This window comes from Manis javanica, chromosome 6 (assembly GCF_040802235.1).
Source record: "Manis javanica isolate MJ-LG chromosome 6, MJ_LKY, whole genome shotgun sequence".
Lineage (NCBI taxonomy): Eukaryota > Metazoa > Chordata > Mammalia > Pholidota > Manidae > Manis > Manis javanica.
The window spans coordinates 59,507,197-59,531,741 of record NC_133161.1 but is presented as its reverse complement, the minus strand read 5'-3'; the positions used below and the strand labels follow the sequence as shown (position 1 = coordinate 59,531,741).

The 24,545-nt window shown below is 36.2% G+C and overlaps 1 protein-coding gene across 8 annotated transcripts in view; it reads right to left on the bottom strand.

Moving 5' to 3' along the window:
- Nucleotides 1-21,965, bottom strand: part of DGKB (diacylglycerol kinase beta) — a 693,448-nt gene extending 671,483 nt beyond the window's left edge. For 7 of the 8 annotated variants that reach the window (XM_073238753.1, XM_073238761.1, XM_073238755.1 and 4 more), the window contains exon 1: nt 21,851-21,965. The gene's annotated coding sequence lies outside the window, so the exon portion shown is untranslated. Of the gene's footprint in view, nt 1-21,322; nt 21,689-21,850 lie in introns of those variants that run through there. The other variant, XM_073238754.1, reaches the window with a different exon arrangement.
- Between the last annotated feature and the right edge of the window lie 2,580 nt (nt 21,966-24,545).

Here is a 24,545-nt window from a genome sequence, read left to right as displayed (position 1 = left end):
ACATGCAATTATAACTCATTCTTTATGATAGCCACAGAGCATTACACAGTATGAAAATACAATTTACTCAACCATGTCTCTACTGATGTTTATTCTTTTATATTCTGTCTTATGCTATAATGAATAATGCAATAAAAAATCTTTGCCATTTACCTTTATATTCTAGTATCAAAATTGAAAAAATTAATAATAATGCTGTTAGGTCAAAAAGGATGGGGAATTTGAATTTTAATAAGTTATGACAAAACACTTTCCAAATATTCCACAACATTTACGTAATTGTTGACAGTTTGTAAGAGCAATTTCTTTACACCCTTGTTAGTACTGGATGCTACTTAATGTTTTTAAATTTTGCCAATCTGATAGGTGAACATGGGATAATATTGCTATTGGTGGTGGTGGTGTTGGGCTCATTAGTTCATTTCTATTACAGCAATTGAGATTGGTCATTTTCTCACAGGCTTCGTCATTAGAATCACTTCTATAAATTGACTGTTCTTATCCTGTTGAATTATTTCTATAGCTGTCTCATCTTTTATAAATTGGTTTTTGTACATCCTTGAACATTATAGAAATTAACCTTTTGCCTGTTACATGAATAAAAGGTATTTTCTCCCAACAAATCACTCACTTTTAATTTTAATTAAGATATTTTTCCATAAAGGTGTTTTAAATATCCATATAATGAAACTACCCAAAAGAACATTTTTTTCAGTTTTCTAGAGACCATATTAGGAATTAAAAGAGTGTATGCAGAAGAGTTAAGTCATAAGCATTTGGGAATAGACAAAAGGATTATGAGGTATCAATTTCAGTATAATGGCTGAGTGTGGAATACCAAATACACCCTAACTAGAGCTTTCTGATTATCTAGGGTTGTGCACCTTTGCTCAACTTCACAGCTTTTCTTGATCAGGATATGGTGCACCTATCTAAGAGTAAAGAGAACTTGTAGAACTGATTGAAATACCCAGGATCCTCTGAGCAAATTTTAAATGATTTCTGTCCAATTGTGATCTAAATGACTTCCACACCACAACCCAAATATTATTTATTGCCTTGTCTGACTTGAACCACATTTACATATTTTGGTAGATTCATTTTTTCATTCTTTTAACTGACCAACTCCAATCTCACATCTTTAATTTTCTTTTGAATCTTCCTTGACATTTTACTAGCTCCTTCATTAATTAACAAGTTGAATAAAATCTTTGAAATGTGTTCCTTCTATATTTCTATGAAAGTCATATTTTTAACTTTAACATATTTCCTATGCAAGAGATTTTGGTGGTCTCAGAGAGAGATGAAAATAGAGAGGAGTGAATTTTTTGGGTAAAAGACATAAACTAAATATGAATATATTTGGAAGTATGGGGGAAAAAGAAGAATCAAAGATGAGAGAGGATGAGAAAAATGAGAAAGAATAACTGATGGAGGTAGTCCTCAAGGATAGAGTGTTTGACAGTCAGAGTATACGTTAAGCTCTTAAATTCCAGTGAGGATGAAATCTTCCTCTCCCAAAAAAGCAGAAAGAAGGGGGAGGTTAGTTTTATAGATTCATAGGCATTGTTGAGTTTCTTAGTTTTATGTTTTAATTCCTGTTTATAATGAAATATGGGCTATAGCAGTTGAGATTGAATGAAATGTAAAGGCTGAAGTTTTAAGAAGAATGGAAAAGTTAAGTGTCATTGTTGAGTGTATAAAGACAAGATTTTCAGAAAAAAAGTTGATAAGATAGTTAAAGCGAAGTACTTAGTGCAATCATGAATGTAGAAGTATACTTTCCTGGGATATATTTTCCCCTCTCCTCTTGTCTTTGTTAACTTCTAAGTTTTTTCTTAGGTAAATAATTATTAGGGAAAGCTTCTGTGACTTTTCTTATCCAAATCATAGCCCCTGCTAATAAGCTTTGTATATTACCTGCAGTATATGACACATATTAAAGTTGTAATTATTTATATGTTTATACATATATATTTTTTTTCTCTTTGATGTACTTATTTGTTTGCCTAATACTACCTTGTTGTACAAAAGGCTCTGGGTGGTCAAAAGTACAAACACACTGAAATTGGGATCAAGAGATGGAAAAAGGCAAGTGCTATAAGCTCTTATACCAGCAGGCCAGGCAGGTGACAAAACAGGTGAGCTAGCTGAGCCTGGAGAGGCCATGGCCTTCCTAAGGGACAGGTGCTTCTGCTTTAAATGGATGCTGCCTCTAGGGAGTGCACACATCCAGGATTGCCAGACCTGATTACTCAAAGGATAGCAGAAATGCAGACTTCCTGAATTATAAATATTAGAAACTCGATGTTTTAGAAACTTCAGGTTGGAATCTCTGAAGTTAGAAGTCAGGCCATGGCTTTCCTTGGAGGGTGGGGATGACCAGGAGGGGACCTAAGAGGGATTGCTGGGAACATTCTGTGTCTGATCAGGGTGGGTTGGTTACATATAGGTGTATGTAGTTTGTGAACATTTCATCGAACCATACACTTATGATTTATGTTTGTCTTCTCAGATTAAAAAGATAAACAGACAAATACATATATAAACTGTCTGCAGTGAATCAAATATCTATTTTGGGTAAAATTGCAGAATTTCCAGAATCTCTCTCCCTGGCTTTAGTGCATCTCCGTAACAATAGGTGTTTCCAAGGGGTGGAAAGGAGGAGTAGTCCGATCTCCATATCAATAGGTAATTACAAGGGCGATCAAGGGCATATATGGACCAGAGAGGTGGGTTTCTTCTGCAGCCAGGTCGCAAGAGACATGGGATAGTCGAAGTGGTCTGCTTGAAAGAAATAAACGTTTTTTTCCCACTTTATCTCTCCCTTTGACTGATTTCAGTTTCAAAGGTATTTTGCCCCAGGCTTTTATCCCCCCGGAGTTACACTCTCATCCCCAACTATAAAGGCTTGATGAAATTAGGCACCATGCCTTTTTTCTCCCTGTTAGCACCTAGTACAGTGCTAATATTTGATTAGATGAATATTAACGAGTGCTAGTGAACAACAAAGGCATAACTAGAACACAAAATGAGTAGATACATAAAACAGTTAATAAACTTAAATTTTCTAGTTTCTTTAAATAATTACTGACATGGAAAACACACACACCCACACACGCGCACACACACACACACACACACACACACACACACACATGCAGAGACAGAGTTGACAGAAACAGAGATAATCTGCAAGGTTTTTGCTAGAAGTCTACACTCCAAAGCCATGTGGTCTTAATTAACCAGTGTTGAACAAATTGGATAGTCACTTTTTGGAAACCTCTTTTTCATTTCTGCTCACGTAAGTAGACTCACTAGCTCTGCAAACATTCCCTAACTCTGTGATGTGTAATTACACCCCTAATAAATGCTTCAGTTGGATGAAGCAGATATAAGCTTATTGTCTTCACTTTTAGCCTTATCCTAAACCAAGATAGATCTCAATAATAAATGGATTAGTAGAATTAAGGCTCCTGGTTTATAAGTAGATGCTCCCATCCCACTGCTGTCATCTATCACAATTAGAGTACATTTCTTATTAATGTCATTACAGAAGAGAATAAACTTCCTTTTCAGAAAAAATTTCTCTCTAGGCCAGGGGACAACAAATTTCTTGAAGGATCAGATAGTAATTATTTTAGGCTTTGTGGGCCAAAAGTCTCTGGAGCAAACAATGTGTAAACAAATGCATCCTACCATGTTCCAACATTTACAAAAACAGGCCGACCTCCACTTTAGGCAAACCTAGGAGAATATTCTGTTTTAAGTACACTTTTTTAATCTTAACATCATGACACCTATTCTTAAAACAGAATGAAACAGAACCATTCAATTCAAGTTTTATTCAGTACTACATCACTACAGGAAAAGAAAGAAAACTAAATATTCATCTTTGAATGATAATGGCTTTCAGATTAGTCTTCATGCCTAGGCAGCCCATGAATTATAAATAAAATGGATATAAAGCCAGGTCAGACTGACCTTCTCTTTTACCTTAGAAAGTTTTCACACAGGTTTTTGAAAGGTCCGTACTGATTCTACTCTGCTTCCCAAACATGGAGATAAATATGTTCCCTGACAGTCTGACTCTTTCTGAGGGAGCACTCAGTCCATCACTGCTCCTAGAGCACATTTTCCTAAACCAGACAAAAAGATCCCTGAAAACCTTCAGAGGGGAAAAAAAAGCCCTCATCCCAGGCTGTGTAAATTACTACCAAGTATAGCCATGAATAAAATAAGTATCAATCCTGAGTCATGCCTTTGGAACATCCTACAAAACAGCAGCTCATGCTCCAAAGGCCACTACTCAACAGAACTCAGATCACAGGAAATTAGACAGGAAACATAAAAGATATTAAATATTCTTTTTTATGCCACAGTTTTTCCTTTAAAAAAAAGAAGCCAATTATTGGAGATCTCTGAGTGGAACATTATTAAGGTGGTGTCTGGCTACCTCTCCTGACACTGCTTCCTTCAAATTATGTATAACTGGAGGAAAAAAAAGACCCAATGAGCTGGAACATACAGGCAGGTTCATTGTTGCCAGAAGGGCTTAGTTAAATGCACTTAGAGTTCCTGAGAACACAGGAAAACATTAGCCCTAAGTGGTTTAGCAGATTGCTGACTTAAAAGCTCCTGTCCTTAAGCAAAAACATCTGGGACAGGTAACTTGGTGTTTCTTGACAGGGAGTAGAGCCAAACCAGTCAGTGTGGAAAGGAAAAGAGAGAATATCTATGGGTGGCTCAAGGAATTGCCCTCTTTGCAAACACTTGTTCACCAAGAACTATGTATGCTACACAAATTCCCTATACGCAAGCACAAACATTTAGTAGACGTAAAACAGCTACCTACAAAATTGTATATAAAAGTTGCTGATAAAATGTATGTCAAAATACATAAAAATATGGGGTAACAGATTGAGGAGGCAGTGGCAGAGGGGATGGACTTGGGAAGAAAGGAATGTTCACTAGAGAGAGTGAAAATGGAGCTGGTCCTTGAGGAGATGAGAGCTTAGCCAGGAAGAAATCGTGTTGTGGGGAGAATTTGCCAAGAAAGGGAGGAGCTATTTAGGCAGAATTGAAGAAGCATAAAAATGGCACAGAAGAGAAATAAAAGGTGTGCTAATGAAATGGTTAAATGTGCCTGTGTCCACTGAGGGGGCACAGTGGAAGGTGAACAGAATAGTATAGAAGCTGCATTGTGCCAGGGGCTGTACTAAGAGAATTGCTCAGATTTAGATTTTAAAACAAACAACCACGTAAATAAGTTGCTATTATTAATCCTATTTGAAAAATAATAAATTGTGATTAAATAATACAAATCACACAAGTAGTAAATGCTAAAGTCAGTATTTAAACCAGGCAGGTCTTAATCACTGTGTTGTACAGCATGAGAAGTTAAAGAAAATCTACAGTTTTTTTTTTTTAGCCTGAATGCCAGACCAAGGTGTATCTATAACTTATGTGGAAGGAAAAGGGGAGACATTAATTTTTTATTATTTATATCAAGGACATGAAAAAATCAGGATCTTATATTTGAAAATTGACACTGATGGTTAAAAAAAAAGCATCAAGCAAGGAATAGATTGAAAATGAAGAAAACACACAGCAAGTTAAGAGTACAGGTGAATGAAATTTCAGCATTTGAAATTGCCTGATATGGGTAAAATGGAAAAAAGACAAATGTGAGAGAGAAGAAAGATAGCAAAGATCAAGAGACAGAATTTGAGTCAGCTAATATAGAAGCTGAGGGGGTACTGGGAAGAGGGGATATTTCAAGATGATTGGGTCTGGAATTATGGGAAAGAGAAAGTTCAGAAGGATGAAGATAAGCTCAGTTTTAATAATATTCTTGAGGAATCAGTGAGATATATAGACAGTAGGCAGATGACAATGACTCAAAAGTCTCTCAAATTCAAAATGTTTAAACTGACTTCATAAAGGCCCACAGAAATAACAGCAAGCCAATGGAATCCTGCTCTAATTCTCTCAGTTGGTGCCAAGGCACTGCCTATTGCAAATGCCAAAAGCTTAGAGGTCATGCTTGACTTCTCTACCTCATTTCCTCATATACTCATAGCCAGACTGTCATAAGAGCTATCAACTTCACTTCATACATGTGACTCAGAGTTATCTTTCTCTCCTTTTACATCTTTATTGCTGCAATCCAAGCTAAAATAATCACTCACTTCTATTACTTTAGTGGCTTGATAATCCACGCAACTACCATCTGGCTGACCTACAATTCATCCTATACTCACTACAGTATGTACATCAAAACATAGACAATGTTGTCCACATATTCCTGCCTCCATTAAAACAACCATGTCCAATGTTCTAAGGTTAAACACAAAGCAGACTTGTACCATCTGACTCCTCTTTAAACTCAACATACTCCACCACGTATGGACTTCTTTTAGTCCTCAAGTTTGCCTTGTAAAGTATTTCTACATGCTTTTCTACTTATGCTTTATTACTGAGTGAATACCAACTTATCCTTCAGACCTCGGTTTATAACTTCTCCATAAAGCCTTTCAAACCCTCTTTACTAGGTCAAATAATACTGTTACATTTGGACCACTCATTTCAGGTTTGATTTCCAACTTATTTGTATAGTCACTTGTTTTCTTTCCACTACAATACCAACATTCAGACTGTAATCTGCTTCAGTGTGATCTTTGTCCCACCACTTCACTGAAAATGCCCTCTTCAAGGTCAACAAAGACCTATCCTTCCCAATCATGTTATCAGTCTGAAGTCACCGTGGTCATGGTCTCAGCAGTAATTATTTCAACAGCCCTTTTTAACTGAACCAGTTTGTCCTTGGCATTCAGAGAACAACACTCTCCTGGCTTTCTCCTGGGGCTCCTTGCGGACTCCTCCACCTACTCCATGAAACATTGGTTTACCCCTAGACTCAGCATTAGACCTTGGTTTCCGTCTACACTCAATACCTTAGGTGTTCTCTCCTCATTCCAGATCTACACACAACTCTCACAGTTTTGTCTCCAACAACTTCCCTTAATTGCAGCCTCATGTATCTGACTGCCTATGAATATTTAGATACTCCTCTTATATATTAAGCCTCATAGATATCTTAAAGACATTTCAAATATAGTATGTCCACAGAGGAATGGGACATATTTAAAAAATAAATCTAAAATGGTATATTATTTAGACGAATACCCAATCTCTATCACTTTCTTTTCTTGTGCCCTCACTTTCTTCATGGCACTCATATATAAATTGTAATATATATTTAATTGTTGCTTTCTACCTCTTCAAACAAAAATGTAAGCTTTTGAGTAGACTATTTTCACACTGCATTTCTGATGCCTAGAACAGAACCTGGCACCAAGTAGGTGCTCTAAACATATTTATGAAATGAAATAATATCATTAATATTGATCATTCTCACTGAATTGCAAAGTCAGGGGGGACAGAAACTATTTATGTGTTTGATTATAATTATTTTCTGAACACTTGGCAAATGGTAGTCATTAAATGCTTTTTGACTGCATGAAGAAATAGAAATAATGTTACAGTAGTGCAGTCTTACCAATGACAAAGAAGGATAGAGTTGCAACAATAAATGAAGCGACTAAAAATGCAAATGATGCAAAGAGGCTGAAAACTGCAAGAAATAATAAAAGGTAAATACATTTGATAATTAGGAAACTACTAATAAATTTTAAGGCCAATTTACACAGAGGTACATATTGATGGCAAATTGTAATTGGCTTAAGGATCTAGTGGGAGGCACATGGGCAGAGGGTCCAATGGTAAACATGATCAGGTAGATATTACTCCTAATACCTGGGTTCCCTTCACTCCATACGCCAGTGTTGAAATTCCCTGCACCATTATAACAACTACGACTCCAAAATCTCTCTGCCTTGCACTTAAAGAATCCTTTTCCCCTCTTAAATTTCATCTTTTTGTGAATAAAAAGCTGTACATCTGATTATGAGGATAGGTCATTCTTGGAATACAGAATATTGCTATGAAATTAGGTGTCAAAGTTGGCCACGTAAGGTAGTGTTTGAGCCCTCCTACTTAAATATTGAAGTTGGTAAGTATAAGTAAATAAGGGCGGGTAACTGTAATGCTTATGACCTGTCAGAATTTCTCTAAGCTTAATGATTTTTAAAACATTTAACAAGTCTATATAGCTTGCACCCTGGTGGGTATGATATGGCCAAAGAGGAACATTGAGGAATTGCAGGAGCCAGGAAGTGTTGATGCTATTCAGGAAGTGGTAATAAATCTATGAACCAGTCCAGTAAATATCTTTTTTATCATCATTGACTCTAAGCTGGTTCAGAGTCTAGAACTGGCAAGAACTAGGACCATGACACAGCTACATTTGGCTTTCACTTTGATATACAATTACACTAGCAAATACTCCTTATAAAGAATAAATACAGGATTAAGAATGCAGGTGAGCAGATGCTCCTTGAGGCTTTGCTGTATTCCACACAAAGCTTAGCCAAAATTCAATTCTACCAGAAACCATGCAGAAGGAGGAATCCTCCAATTAGCCCAGTGCAGGATATGGTATTTTGCTATAACCTCGGTGTGGGGGCCACGTCAGCACTAAAGGTCCAGTCCTCTTTGTTTTAGTGACATCCTTACTGCATCCCAGATGTTTACATACTTCTGTGCTTCATCAGCACAATCAAACAGCCAGTGTAGCTCATCTGGATATGATCTACCACAAATCCCACCTGGAAAATGGCTCCCACCCCCAGACAGATGGCAGAGGAAGCCCATCTTACCAATCAGTACTCACTCTAAGAAACAGAATTTCCTATAAGCTAACAGAGAGTGATCATTCCTAAGCCAGTGTCAGCCTGCTCATTGTGTAAGAAAAGCAAGTCTTCTTAAGAATCAACTAATAGTTTGTATTTATGTCTTGGCAATCTAAACTAGAAAGTGAAAGAAAGAGAGTTCTAAAATAAGAACATAAAATCCCACACCCAACCTGCAAAACAAAAACTGTGGAATGAGTGGAATCTGGACAACGTATAGGTGAGAGGGGAAACTTGACCTCCTTTAACTCAGACCTATCAAGGAAGTCATTTCTTGAAACTGAAAATTAATTTTTCTATTTTTTCTTCCTGGTTGGTCTTGAATAAATACACAAAAATACATTAACCTATTTTAGGGATGTCTGAAACAAAAAAAAAAGGAAAAATGACACTTAAATGCATTAAAAATATATCAGCTTATCAAAATTTACCCAATCATAATATTTAAGACTTTTCCAGCCCAGAGTTCTTCTCCTTCCACAGTTCTCATTTCCTCATTATAAAAAAAAGTTATACTTTAAAAAAATAACAACAACAACAAAAATTAATGAGAGCACATTCTATATTGTGTTCTAAGTAAAACATATTTTTAGGTCACAGCTAACCTTACTTATATTGCTTAGGTAAAATGACATAGAAAAGAAAAGTTAGAAATTCAAATGTTATTCCAGGGACAACCTCATTCTGTGATTTCTGAAGCTGTACATAAGCAAAACATACACCCTTGCAAAGTAGAGTGGCACACTGCTATGGATGTACCACTTGAAGCTAAAGTTTGAGGTAATTCATATTTTCTCCCTAAACATATTTTCATTTATCTCATTAGCTGATATCCACTTCTGTGGAAAGAATGGATGAAGGATAGGGCTAGGGAAAAGCAAGAACCTGTGACCACTCACTCAGGAATCACACCTGGAAATCATGATAAACTTCTATGTGCCTTTTTCCACATTTCTTATAAAAAGCATTTGATGTGGCTGAGAAAACTATTTCTTGCTGTTGTCATTGGCACATCATTTAAATAAGTCTCTGAGAAACTGACATAGCACCAGGGAAAATAGACAAGGTTATTTTCTATTTTCTCCACATGTGTGACCTCCTGGCCTTCTGTTTACTTCCCAACATCCCTCAAAGTTTCCATGTTTGTTCTTGTCAAATACTGAAAATAACCCTGATGCTTCTACTTTTTATATCCAGGTCCACAATTGATGCCAACAATCAATGCACAGAATGGGTCACAAATAAAACAAATGCTTATATCAAACTTAAGCTGCTAATATTAGAGAACAAAGCACCAATTACTATACTTGGTCAAAATGAGAATAATCTCATTCTCTCAAAAGAGAATAACATGATTTAATATTCTCTCCAAGAGGAGAAAATATATTTATTATTATTAGGTGCCACCGGGAAAATAAATGCTGAAAGACAGGTACTTGATTGGATTCAGCCCAAACCATACTGAAAAGTGGACAGAAAAAAGGTAAGAATATTTCAGGATATTTCAGAGACTGTTATAGACTCTAATAGACTGAAGGATTAAGACATTGACACAGGGAGATGCTTTATGAGACAATTCATTACCCCCAATCAAAAAAGAACCCTTTTCAAAGTTCAGTTTTTATTCAGAAGTTTTTTTTTTAGGAACTCTTTTTGTACCAGGTACTGTTCTAAAAACTGAGAAAATACAGAACCAGAGACACAATGGGAAAGCATGTAAAGTGAGGAAGGAGTTGTGACAGAAAGGGTATTTTAAGCAACTTAATGTCAAAGGAACATTGAATTAGAAGAGTAGAGAGTGGCAACATTCTTGAAGAGATAAAGAGGGGCCATGTTATGAAACTTTGGAAGCAATGATTCAGACAAGGTGGGGGGCGGTGGGAAGTAGGGTTAATATCATTGTCACTATTAATATTTTTAAATCCAATTCCAAATTTAATTAGGTTTGCATACCAACACCAAAAATAAAAATAAAAAACACAAAGAGGAAGAGGTTAAAAATACTCCAGTCTTTGTTTTCTTAAGGAAATATGAAGTATGTATGGCAGAGCTTTATGTGAAGCTGCTGCGGAGAATGGAAAAGAAAATACAACATGGACACTTACTTCTAAGTATTACTGGGTCAGAATGAGAGGAGAGATCACAAAATTATTATGACACCAGTTTTCATGGTTTTCAATAGCATTCAACCCCAAGTGAAAAATTAAAGCCAGATTGCTCAGCTGAGAAAGAATAAGGACTTCGCCAGGTATAAAAAGAAAGAAGAAAGTACAAAAAACTAAGGATTTTGGCAAGAGTCCTTTTTTTTGTATATGAGGTCTTGCTACACAGTGACGTGAATGACAAAAGGGTCACTGGAAGAAAACAAGGCATGTCAGTACTGAAGACTGCTGGGAGGTAGTGGAAACAAGGTGATTATTGTTTTATAATTAATAATTTCAAAGATGAGAAGTTCTAGATAATATCAAGATCCAGAATGGAGTCATTGGTCAATGGTTAATATGGAATGAGTGAAATGTCAATGAAGGCAAGGTGCTTAGGAAATTTCTGTAGGGTATTAATTAACTTGTCCACATTTATACCTGAATCAATCATAATGATGACATAGGAGATATAGATAAAGGAAACTTGTTATCCAAATTTTTAAATCTGAAGGAGCAATAAAGAATATGACAGATGATACTAAGGGGTTAAGTGATGATAATATAAAAGGTGAAGCAAAATAAAACAATACATCTTAGATGAACTCTGTTTTTTATGCCATATCCTGAACAGTGGAAAGGAGTCATACATTGAGATAAATTGTTATCACTGTAAATTCATGACCATCTACTCAAATGACCAACACCCCACCTACTAGATGTTTCTGGTCTAGTAAATTCTCCAACCTTGTCCAAAAACTTCAAATTTTCCTTCCCCACTTTGCTCAAATTCTACAAAGAAAATTTAAATACCAGAAATATCCTCAATTTAGCATTACAATACCTATAGACCGATTCAGATTGCTCCTTTCTCTCTTTCCTGCCCTCTTTCTTTATAGAGGATGTTACTCATGGTCAAAGTCAACACACACTCCATATGTCTTTGAATCTATTTCAGTTCCATATTCTGAGATATCCATCAAACATCCCTTTTCTCTTCTATATTTTTAATCACTTCAACTTCTTATAGATATTTAAACATGCTCAAAAAACTCCCATCTTAGAAAAGTAAAATCTCCTTCAAACTTCTATTATTGTCCAGAAATAGATCTATCTTCTTTCAAGCCTCCAGACAAATTTTTTGAATGAGTCACTCTACCTCCATTTTCTGAGCTCCTACCCACTCCTTAACACATTTTCATAAAGGTTCCTCCCCAGTCAGTACAGCAATGCATCTTCAGCTAAAATCACCAATGATCTCCTTGTATTCAAATCCAATGGATATTTTTCATTCTCATCTCGATTATCTTCTCAGCAACACCTGGCAGTGATGATTTTGTCTTTCTTACAGTGTTTTTTCCCTGGTCTTTGCAAAACCACACATTTCTGTTCTTGTTTTCTTCCCCTGAGACAATTCATTTCAATCTTTACAGTCCCATCTACTCCAATATAGTCAAAAAATATTAGAATGCATCAATATTTGTTCCTAAAATTATCTCCCTTCTCACTCTACATACTTTTTCCAGGGATCCTTCCCTTCTCCAGAGGAGTCAATTTCTATCTGTACCACCAAATTTACAGATCTCTTTCCCAATTTGCTGCTCCTATCCTTTTGCTTATGCAACCAACTATTCATTCAAGAGTTATGCCTGCATGAATGAAAGGAGTACTGGTTTTCATATGAGACTAAAGAATGATGATCTCTAGCTACATTGTTGTGTTTTTATTGTCCTTTTTGGTAAATTCCTACTTTCCCTCAAGATTCAACTCAAATTCTAAAGTCAGTTAAATTAAAACCTGTAACTGATTTCTTAGTCTCTCACTCTTCCTATCTCCTATTAGCAACCTACTATGTACCTAAAATTACCACTGCACACAAACCATCGTCTAATAATTTCTATATCTATGTGTCTTCCTCCAGCTCTCAATCAGGAACTACTTAATGTCAGGCCAAGTTCTCTTCATAATTTTCCTCCCAGTACTTACTATTCTGATGCATAGTACAGTCCCCAAAACTGCAAATGAGTAATTGCCTATGGACCAGTAAATTGTGCTCTGGTGTTTTCAAAGAAATAGTAATAGATGCCCTCAGAAGGAGCGATTCATGATTAAATAAGATTAGTTTTTACTAAATCCCACTCTCAAGAGTTCCCAACACATACCTTAAGAACTGTAAGGAGTCCTTAAAATAGAAAACTATGTAACTGTTTAATGTTTAGATAAGGAAAGCTTTCTTTCCTTTTCCTTCTTTTAATATGCATATTGGCATTCCTCAGTTTTTCCTTACATTTTAACATAGTTTGGATCGTAACCCATTAGGATCAGCAGCAAAACAGATGTTAAAGAAACAGAGGGTATGCACGTTCTCTTTACCGGGATGCTTCCCAATGGTACAGGTGCTAATTTCTTCAATATAGCCATACCACTTCTTAGTGAAGAAAACATTTTGATCAATGTAGTACTGCCATCCTATTGATATACACACCAAATCTAAGGCATTCTTATTGTTTTATTTTTTTTTACAAATTTATTAATTTCAAGAATTCAAGAATATTGCCTAACCATAAAGCACAGCAGTATTATTATAGCCACATTGAAACCATTGTTTTGTTTTGTTTTTTTGAAAGTTCTCTTGTAAAGATAACACAGTTACCTACGCACCAAATGTGCCACCAAGCAGTTTTGCAGGTTGCTTGAATAACAGAAGCATTAATAGCTCCAAAACAAAGTTTCCACTTGAAGCTCAAAAACCTTACCACTCCACCTTCACAGTATGTTGTCTAGTAGAATTTAGAGTATATTCAAAATCAGGGACCCAAAACAAAAGTGTTCCCCGAATGGCTTTTATGCTATGTTTTGTTCAGTGTGTGACAAGGAAAGAACCTCTGTTTGCCAAATAGAAAGTTCTGACATATGGTGTAGCAAATAGCATTATGTAACAATAAAGCACCCATCCTGGTAACCAGCACTCTTATTAAGAACAACAGGATAGCGAAGTGACTCATCAGCTTGTGCGCTCTTTTTCAATTCTAGTAATTTGGGACAAGTGTGGGGAAGTTACAAGTTGTTTATGTGCAGCCCAAAATGACAGGCAAGAGAAGTTACTAAGCAACATGAAGTACTTGCATTTTTCTAATCTTTAAAAAGCTGCTACAAGCTGAATAATCCGTAGTAAGAAGGGAAAGGGAAAAGCAATATGGGAATCATGGTTTTGACTGAATGAAATTTTCCTGTTCAATAATTCTAAAATTCTGATTTGCCATGAGTTCATCCGTCTTGGTTTTAAGGAATCCTTCAGGTATATAATTATTTGCTACTCATTGTCAATGCCAGAAACCTCTTCTAGAATGAAAAAAGCCGATGGCAGGGAGAGGGGTCTTAGGAGATTGAAACCAGTTTGCACCCCTGTAAACAGGATCTCTGTCCTCTATTTCAGCTCTCTGTTTCTTTCATAAACTTATTGTAACAACTACACCAATATATCGCATGTTTCCTTCCTTGTTGAGCTGTGTTTGCTTCTTTCTCTCACTAAGGTATCTTCAGTACTTTGGGAACTAGTCTTTTATTTCACTCTTCCCTTCCTGAGCCTGGCACAGTGCCTGACACAAAGCAGGGTGTCAATGTTGAATGACCGAAGGATGGAATAAAAGACAACATCATGGCGTCAGTAGTTCTGTTTCTTAAGGTGATAGTTTAAATAACTATGTCTATTTATTTGAGCTTTAAATTTCCCACGGGTAGCTGAGTGTTACCTACAAACTCTAAAATATACTCTAGGAAAAGCAGGCAAGTGAGAATTTCCCAGCCTTTATTTCTTTTCATTAAAGAACTAGCAAAAGGATTCCTTGGTCAAAAGCCCAGGAAGAAACATTCCCTTCATTCTCTGTCTCAGCAAAACAAGTTGCTGAATAAACTACAAACTCATCTTTTGTGCTTGAAGTTCTGTTTTCAGGTCAAGGATCCTGGAATGCTTTTCCACAGCACCTCTATTTTTCTCCTTTCCAGTTCGTATAATTCAAAGTAGTTGATCTAGATAGTAATAGATTTCCTCACAGAAGAGGTCACAGTTCCTCAGTCTGCTTAGGTATAAAGAGCAGAGCAGTCAATAGATGAAAACAAAATCTTATTTTGTATATTAAATGGATGATAGCTGTGACATGTTTTACAAATGTTAGGAGTGAAAAATTAAAGATGTCTCATTACTGTTTTAGATAAGGGGAAGGGAATTAACATTTCCGAGTGTTGACTGTGTGTCAACCACTATCCTACGGGTGTTTACACGTGTTGTCTAATATAACTCTGTTCAGTTACCTTTTGTTTTGGTAATTCAATAAGTCCCTATAAAAGGATGTTTATCATAACATTTAATATATTTATGAGTCTCATAAATATTTTTAATATAAAAAATTTTATATATAAAAAAATTTAAATAAAAAATATTTTTAATATAAAACTAAAACAAAAAATGCCTTTAGATTTAATTTTCTTTGCTATTAATACTTTATTCTTTATCTGAGATAAAATCCCAATAGGAAATAATAAATTGCTAATATTTCAGTATTTATTATGTGTCTTCTGTTCTCAGCTTACACACATGATTAAATCACACAATGCTAGAAAGTGGATATCATTTTCATTGACTGTGTTTGTTACAAAGAGAAATCTAAAGTAGAGAATTTAAGTTACTTGTTCATGGTCATCCAAGTAGTAATTTGAGGCCAGGCAACTTGAATGCAAAGAACAAGTTTTAACCCCTATATCACAATACCTAAGAAGGGAATGATGAAATGAAATGAGTACCTTTGTAAATTGAGAAATTATACATGGAGTTAATTCGTCCACACCTTTACTCACAATTCCATCATCATTAATAATCAAAACATGATAAGCTGAGATTCTTTAAAAGAAAATAAAAGGAAGGCCCAGCTCCTTCACTGTGGTAAACTCACCCTGAGATTACTCTGCTGACAGAACTCCAAAGACTGTTTAAATAGCAACCACACTTCTTATCCCATCTGTCCATCCCCTGGTTATAACAGTATATTTGATAACTGATTCACGTGGATTAGAGAGAGAATAAAATAGAATTATTTGACCTAAGATAATACTTTGAATAAAAATATTGTACTTGGAAACCCATATGTCATGTCCACCCAATTCACCCTGTTATGACATTTAAATACTTAATGAAAGAAATTTATAAAATCATTAGAAAGTAAAATCCAAATTATCCCATAAACTGAAAATGCTTCTTTGGGTGAGGGGGAGAGGGGAGTGGTTTTCTCATCATTACCCATTTCTTCATTTTTCTCTGGCAGCAGTCAAGTTTCTAATGTCTGCAGATATAACTCAATATTTGCAAGCTATGACTGAATTAAAATCTCCTCAAATTTGTCCTCAAAGGAAATAAGAGTTCAAGAAACAAATTTTTAAAACCACCATTTCACAACTTCACTCTATTGTTCCACAAGAACAAAACACCTTTGATTTCATTGTTTCCCCCCTCTAAAAATACTTTAGCACCAGGTATTATTAAAAATGTTAATTATTGTTATCTGGAAATAAATATGCCATTTGCCTTATTTTAAAATATCATCCTCATATTCTAAATATGCAATACCACAGAGGGTGGTAAATGTCTTTTGAGTAATTTTATACTAATTATGGGTTCAACTTATTAAAATATACTCTCTGGCTCAGATCTTGTAACTTGCATTTGAAAGAGCATTCTCTAGTCTTTTTTTGGCATAAAGACTGTGGAAGTAGAACTATCTTTCCTTCTAAGAATTGAATTAGAGCTTTGAATTCCATTTATAAAAGAAGTGTGTATTGAGCTCCAATATTGTATTAGATACTACCCTCATCACTAAAGTTCCTAAGATAAATAAGGCTTAGTTTCCTTCCTCAATGTAGAAAACAGATTATTTCAACCCTCTGTGGCATATTCAATATAAAGGCAAGCACAAGTTACAGTGGAACCATGGAAAAGGACTAATAGTAGAATCCAAATGGAATCCTGGAAAGTCTAGACTTTAGACTAGCTTAAGGAATAAAGATGCAGCATCAGATGAAATACTAACAGAGTGAGGGGAGAGGAATCTGAAGAAAGAAATTACAGGAAGAGACAGTTATAAGCAGAGACAAAAGAGGTGAACAAATTGCATAAACTGTAGAGGGTTCTAATAAACCAGCGATTGTTAAAAGCAAATGGGAGCCTTTTGGTTAAAAGCATGGGCTCTAGAGCCACACTGTCTGGTTTGTAACCCAGCTCTATTCCTACCAATTTCTAAATTTAACCCTCTTGTGCCTCAGTTTGCTCTTACAAAATAGGAATGAGGAAAATAATGGGATTATCCCATAAGGGTATTGTCAAGATTAAATGTTCATGATGCTTATACAAGCAAATGGCATGTAGTAAGCACTCAACAAGAGCTTCTGTCATTATTTTTAAACTACAAGGGAAGAGAGCCAAAGAACCACATTAAAAAATATACTCTTGAAAATCGCTCTATTCCTAACCCCCACCCACATGGTCTCAAATGACAAGAGACAAAAGAATCAGGGCTGACAACATGAATGTGTTCGCCAAGTTTCATCACTGTGTACATGACATATCTCAGTAGCATCAACTTTCCTTATGAAACACATACATTTATTCTCTGAATTTGAGACAGTTTTTGTGCTCCTTGATCTGTAGCGATTGGCATATTGTCAATAAACAATAACTATGTGAAGGATAATGTATTTCAAACTTACAGTGCAATGCAGAATCTCTGTTAAAAAGCAAATCCTTCATTTCAAATTGTTGACTCAGATAAATACTTAAAAAAGAATTTCAGCTGTTTAAATTTAGCATGCTGAGAAAGACCAATCTTAAAATATTGTTTGGCTTTATGCCTATAACATTTTCATTTTATTCCTTGTTAGTGTTTGTCTTCTGTGATAAGAAGACAAGTGACAGGAATCATGTTATTCTCCTAACACTTCGAATTTTACCTAACTGAACCATTTTGTTTTTATCCTTACCAGTTAAAGATGGCCTTTCATTCCCTGGCAAATTTTCAGGGAGAGATTATGCAAGAACCAGTGATATTTCCAGCACTGTTTTAGCTCTTCAGTCATCATCTGGCCTTTCTCCCCCACTTTCCTTTGAATCATCATTTTTTTACTCTTAAAATATATAGAGAGAGATATATTCTGAAGACAAGCCTAATCTAATTTTTATAATGAGAATTTACAACTTAAAGAGATGCTTTAAGTCTGTGCCCTATCTGTGACTCTAAGGATCTCCACCCACAAGCAAATCAAAGAGTTTGCTTTTTAGAGTCCCTAAGGACACAGAATCTGGACACTATCAGCCTCCCACTATGTGATTACCTTATTTTCCTTTCATCCCTTTTGACTACTGAATCTTCCAACTTGTCTCCTCTCATATTAACTCCATCACCTTCCTTCCTGGCAAAGATGTCCCCAGCTCCATTTCCATGGCTCATGAAGCCAGAGCAGAATAGTTGAACAGTTGGAAATTAGAATGGCTGAATATGCCAAGTTTGGATTTGTGGTCAATTCAGGTTCCAATTTAGACAGATTCGATATTGGGTCTCAGTACAGCAGGGAGCTTTCTCCTGACTGGTATGATCTCTCAAGCATTCTCAACCCACTCTATGCACAAAACAATAAGCTCACTCCACCTGATCCATGACAGAGTACCATTTTAATATAACAAAGTGTCAAAGTGATTAAGAGTTAGAGGTAGTAGTACATGGGGACTTATCCTAGCTTACTGTTTACTACATATTGCTCTAGGTAACTTTTTTTCCCTCTATTCCTTCTGGGATTGAGTTTCTTATAAATGGGAGAGAATGCTACCATCTATCTCCTTTCTATAGTTGTTATCCCATAAATGAGAAGAAACATTCAAGGTGCTTAACCTAGTACTTGCCATTAGTGTACTAGCTATAACCAGGAACAACTCATGCATTATATGGTGAGTAGATCATACTTGCATATAACCCAAAGAGCTGCCAAAGAGTTGAATCTACTTCATAATCAATACCTAAGGGTGAGCAAGTGCATATGATTCTTACTTGAGATCAGATTATGTGCTGGTGTTTTACAAGAGAGAGAAAATGCCATAGATGGATGAGAAGCAATAGGAAGACACTTAAAAATTTTGCCTAGAGCTTCCTCCAGGCAGGTGTTCTATGCTTAGAGGTATTACTCTCAAGAGAATATTGTAACAGTATCATGCATGCAATAAGTACAGTTTTGTTCCTGAGGCCAGCCAGGAGAAGCATCCAGGAAAGAATATTCTTAAAAAGTCATTTTAAGCCTGTATGTCAGCATCAGAATCATGATTAGTTGGCAGAAATTGGACTGAATGACCAGCAGCTATCTTTGGATGGCTTGTCTAGATACAACTCTTACTTCTTTCAATAGTGTGCAAGGAAAAACATGAGCCATAAGATACTTATCTAGTCCAGACCCTGTCCTAGCAAAACTCACCAATGGTTTAAACCTTAATTGTTTTGAATTGGTTTTGAAAATGGTTTTAAAAATCTTCTCAGGCATAACATGAGATTTGTTTACCATTAGGACAACCAAAATATGAAGCAAAAGTGTTCCCCAAACTCAACTTGCTTAAGTCTCTACCTTTTAAAGAAATTCTGACAAATGCCTATCCAATCCAAATGCCTATCAATTCCATTCAGGCTCTCAGCTAAATATGAAGTGCTTGAGGTTCAGGTAATAATCTATTCTAGAGTATCAGAAAAGTACTTGCAAACTCGCTCCAACCGTATTCTTTTAGTCTTTGTATAGATGTTTCCTTTTCTTACTGCTCTACAAAAAATTGAACCACTCTCAGGCACACAGTATCATAACAAATATATTCCCTGGATTATATTTTATTCAATGACTTCTAAAGTCAGATGTAGAGTTTTTGCACTGATAAATTACGTGTTTGCAGGATGGGTTACCTCTAACAAACTGGGTATTTCAATAATGACAAAAACACTGTATCTGGAGATCATGGAGATGAGTAGGCAAGCTAATTAGGATCAAAAACAGGATATATATTATTTTTCTTAATAAAATAATGAAAATTAGAGGAAGAGCAATACAATTGAAAACTGAAATAAATGGATAAAAGTGATCCTTAGTTCCCTCTTCTAATGATGAGAATTTCAGAATTGCTTTGCATTTCATATTACTTAGCTCATAAGTAATTTATGGAAGGACATCCAACTTAAAATCCTGGATTCTGTGTTAGGTAAACTGTTTCTTCATTAATCTTTCTTGGAGAAAAACTATGATATTACAGTAATTTCTCCATTGATCTTGCAACTAAGTCCAATATTTTTGTGCAACATACCCTTTCTGCTTGAGAGATTCATTCACATTTTTCTTCATTACAAAAGTCTGGTCAGTGTAAAAGAGGACCTGGTTAGAAACACACCAAAATTTTTAGGTTATATCTGGTTTCCCTTCTAAAGAGAGCTTTGGTATTCTGCCTGCATCACATTCACTTGGTAATTTGCTTTACAATGGGCTGGCCTTGCTGACCTCCTTTTACCTCCTTTAAAAAGACTTGGTTGTCTGAAATTTGAGCAAACAGTTGAAGTCGTTTTTAAAAACTTTTTTAAGCCTTCATTTTTTGCTAGTGAGCACAGTGCTGGTTGGTTCTAAATATAAAGCCACCTATGCAAAAAATATCACTTTGATATCACAACGCAGGAACGGATTAGCAAGTGGAGATTGTTGCAGTAGTAAGAAACTGGGGGAATCCTCTATGTTCCACCCACGAAAGAGCATTTGACTGTTTATCATATCATCAGTGTCTTCTAGGCTGTTGCCTAGCAGTTACCAAGAGACCTACTTCACGTTTTACTTTAATTTAATAAAGTAAACCAAAGACTTTTGTTTCATTTTGTTTGTTTGCTTCTTTGTTTTACAGAGTAGGAATAAATCTGGAATGAGACTTGTAACAATTTATTGGAAAGTCTAAATGAGCCTCTCCATGAATTTTCTTTTGAAAAGGTAAGCTACCATCCATTAGTAACTTTCAGGACACCACTCTTATATTTAAATCTAGAATGCATTTACCAGTTTTGTTGCCTAAAATCACAATGCACAGGGGGTTTTGCATACCTAACCAACAAGCGGTATCTCTCTGCATGTAACTGAGAGTAACCCGGCTAACGCGCGTAACTAGGACAGGAGTCAGGGAGACAAACCAAATTAACATCTCATAGAGAATTCAAAGCTATGCTTTTCTAACTTTCCTCGCCATTTCTTCTCAGCTTCCCTTCCCCCGCACCACATAACCAGAAGCCAGTAAAACTGCCAACCGTGTCGAGTTTAACTTACTGCAGTGTGATGCAGGAGAAGGCTGGGCGCATCTCTGAGCAAGAGCAACTGCTTTTCCGGAGAGGAACTGGGACCAGCCAGCTACCAGGCTCCTTTCCAATTCACACGCTCTCCGCCCAGCCAGAAGGCTCCCTCTCAGCTCGGCTTCCCCAGAGCAGTGCAGCTTCAAGAACTCCGCTCCCAGCATCTCCTCCTCTCTACTTCCACCCCCTTCCAGAACGCACGGCCCATTCTAACTAGTGCCTAAAGAATGAAAATTGACTTCCAGTCAACAACACAGGCTGCCTGCAGTCCAGCAGTGCCTGACAATTTGCAACTCAAAAACAGCGGAGCCTTAAAGATGTAGGTTTCCGGAGCCTGAAAGTCATCTTTAGCAACCCTCTTCCCCACCTCTCACTGCTCCCCTCCTTCCCGTCCCCTACACGGCCACCTCCAGGCTCCCACTCAAGCTAGGTATCACAAATGATTATTTTATTATCCACACCAATAAGCATCAGAAAGAAACTGAATTTGTCAGAGATGAAATACCTGTTGTCCATGACTAATGTTCTTCTCTCATCTCTTTGAGTCCTTGTTTTACATCAAGATGCGTTGATATTGGAAATCTGTGCCGTGTGTGTGTGTGTGTGTGTGTGTGTGTGTGTGTGTGTGTGTGTGTGTGTGTGTGTGTGTGTGTGTGGAGGAGGAGGAGACAATCTGCGCGGCGGAGAGCGACAGCCCTGCCTGTGTCTCTGGCTGCCGCTTCTACAGCTGCAGTTGCTACTATTGCTGTTGGAGTTCAGGAAAAAATGAGACCGGGAGACAGTATTTTACAGCTATTTAACTGCTGGACCAGTTGTAAGACAAGGGAGGAGACTGTGCAGGTATGAGTGACTGTGTTAAGACAGTAAGCTTGATTCACTGCAATTACTACCATTCAGGACAGTTCCCCTTCAACTGTGTCTCCTCTCCCCTTTAGTGACTAGAGTCCTTGATGGGTCACTGTTCATTAACCACCTGCCTAACCCTCTTCTAGAAACTGTAACAGCCGCACACTCTATTTCTACAATCGAAGTTGGTACTCTGGGAGCAGGGGACTGGAGGATGAATGAGGAAGAAGTAGGAAGGGAAGGGGGAAAGCAGGTGAATATTAAAAAAGAAATTGTATGCATGTGTAACCAATCACCACACAAATAAAAATGATAATCTTGGGCCATGTGCATAAAATAATGCAGTGAGGTACTGGAAGTGTATGCCAGTAAACAGTCATGTGTATTTTATAGAATGCGCAAAACCAGATAGTTATTAAGGGTGTTTGCCAGCTTAAGTGCAGGGTATTTTGATATACATGTCCCTTGGTAGCTCTCAGCTTCCCCACATAATATCCACTGTGATTTCAATGCATTAGTATCTTTATCAGCTACAAATTCTGGTGAAACCTACTGGTTACTGCTGCCAATGGACTCTCCCTTTCTCTCCTTATTGGTTGTTCATTCTGTCCTGATTTATCTCCAGCACAGTCTCAGCTGAACATAGAAGTTGAAGAAAGAAGTTCTCAAAAACCCCCCAAATTAGAATACTAATGATGGGTCACTGTTCATTAACCACCTGCCTAACCCAGGTTTGTCTTTATGGTCTTGTTCTGTAATAGATCAACACCTCCTAAATACACACACACATACACACTCACACACACACACATATGCCACTTAAATGAATAGTACTATTAATCCACTCTCAGAATTCAGCTGTCTGAGCTAAAATAAGCTTAATTCCTTTTGATATTATTTGTAATACACACCTTTAATTATTTCTGCCCACTCTGAACAATTTTCATATTTGCCATATACTTTCCCAGTTGTTAGGGCTTGTGTAATCAGTGATAAATTGGATAGATGTTACTGCAGGAAGAACGAAGCCTGTAGAACTATAACAGAAAACCCAGAAGGAGGAAAGGAACTCAGAAGGATTAAATAATATCTTCTCCTGTTTATATTAGAAAATCACTGCCTTTAGCTAAACAAAGGCCAGTTAACATGAAAAGCATGTGTCAATTATCCAATAAATATCAATTTACCAAAACCAACCCAACTATGATTCTAACAGCAGATTAATATTTTGTCTTAAAATATCACAATATATTACATTCAAAGAATATCCAGAATTTTTTAAATGTCAAAATCTTAATAAGGCATGATGAAAAATAAAATAGCCACATATTTTTGCCTCTTCATTTTTTATGTTAAATAACTACTGTATAATACACTATTAATATTAAAAATCTGAAAAGTAACTTCATAATTTCATACTTTATACAATGCAATGTAAAGAAGTAGGCAAAATTAATCTACACCACTTGGAAATACATCTGATACAGAAGTCAACTTTATCCAAAGATGATGTGATGTGAAGCTTATATTGTCCCTAAAACTCACCCTTTACTAAAACTACCAGAATTTGAAATCACATAGTTTAGCATTTTTGGCTTGGGGGGAGTTTTTTGGATTTACCTTTACTCTTATTTTGAAACTTGAATATATTTAGGAAGAATTTGTAATTTAAATATTCTTGAGAGATAATATACTTGTTATCTTTATTACAGACAAGCAGGAGGCTAAACATCCAATATCTCAGTAGTGATGGATGAACAAGGTAGTGTGGAAATAATTGGTAATAAGTATTTAATGCCAGTTGGGTTGGGTTTCTAAAAACTGCTCACAGAATTACTGAGATTTAAAGAAGAGACAGCTTTCTTAACAAAACTACCACACAATCCCCAAAAGTCGAGTAATGCAGATAGAAAATCTTCAGTTGGGAGTTGATGGCTGACACTTAATCCCTGATTCTTTAAACTCAAGATTTTCCACTTTGTGAGAAAACCTACAAATCACTGCTTTATAACCCTGTATGCAATTCTCTAAGACAGTCTCTCTGCCCACATCACTGGACTTCATTGGGGAATTTTGTATAATGTATCAATCCAAGAAACTAGTGGTAGGAAAAAAAGAAACTTGCTCTACAACTTTCCATTAATCAACAAAATCAACAATTTATGGGGATATAGAAATAATATCTTAATTTCAAACTAAATCTCTTTTATCATCAAAACATATATCCCCAAACTAAATTCTGTTATTTAATTGAAACTTGTTCACTGGAGAAAAGCCAAAACATTGTAAACTCTGCAATGACAGAAACCGTATTTGTTTAGTTCACTCATGTGTCTCTAGCATCCATCAAAGTA